At 35.5% G+C, this 828-nt stretch overlaps 1 non-coding gene across 1 annotated transcript; it reads left to right on the plus strand.

Annotated features, from left to right (window-relative positions):
- The first annotated feature begins 431 nt into the window (after positions 1-431).
- On the plus strand, positions 432-563 carry LOC133071484 (U11 spliceosomal RNA). The gene has a single exon (XR_009696437.1). It is a non-coding gene; the product is annotated as a U11 spliceosomal RNA (small nuclear RNA).
- Positions 564-828: the final 265 nt, after the last annotated feature.

Below are 828 nucleotides of genomic sequence, written 5' to 3' on the forward strand. Positions count from 1 at the left end.
GGTGGGGGGGGGGTTGTTGCTGTTTTTCTTTGTTTTAGATTTTTTGATGTGGATCATTTTTGTGTCTTTATTGAATGTAGGAGTCTATGACTGAACTATCATCATTACTTTTCTTGTTTAACTGCTTCTCCTTTGTCTTTTCATTTTCTCACTCCTCTAATTAATAACTGCATGTGTTTGCTCTTTGGAACACAGAGAAGGCCTTGGAGACTAAAGCTTTTATCTAAAACCAAAAAAGAGGAGACAAGAAGGAGCTTTTGTACCTGAAAGGGCCCCACAGGGTCCTGTTCTGCTTCATCATTAAGCCACTTGCTTGTCTTGTTTTATAAATGTTTAATAAGAAGGTAGTCAAATTACAGTTTTGCAAGAATCTCTTGCTAGGATGCTGTTAGGCAAAATAATGGTTTTTGGAGATTTAAAAAATAGATATTAAAAAGGGGGGCTTCTGTTACAAGTGCCACAGGTAGGGCAGTTTGTCCTTCCTGAGGAATTGATATCAAGAAATTTCAGAAGCATAATTTTTTTGTACTTAGTCAGCTCGTAGTCATCGGTCTGGTACCCCACTCTCCCACCAAAAAAAATAGGTATAATGCTTACTGCTGAAGCAATATTTTTTAAAGATAAAAGTTTATCAACCAATAATGTTGTTTCTTTCCTCTCCTTCATTCTTCTGCTTTTCTTCTTTCTTTTGTTATCTTCATCCATCCATTGCTTCCCTTTTGTGTTTATATTATTTATTTTAGAGCTGTGTAACTTTAGAGGATGATCACTGCATTTTCATATTCCAAACATTTTGGGGAAAAAGTTGTCATTTTGGAAAAGTAAGCT

Source organism: Dama dama, chromosome 16 (assembly GCF_033118175.1).
Source record: "Dama dama isolate Ldn47 chromosome 16, ASM3311817v1, whole genome shotgun sequence".
Taxonomy (NCBI): Eukaryota; Metazoa; Chordata; class Mammalia; order Artiodactyla; family Cervidae; genus Dama; species Dama dama.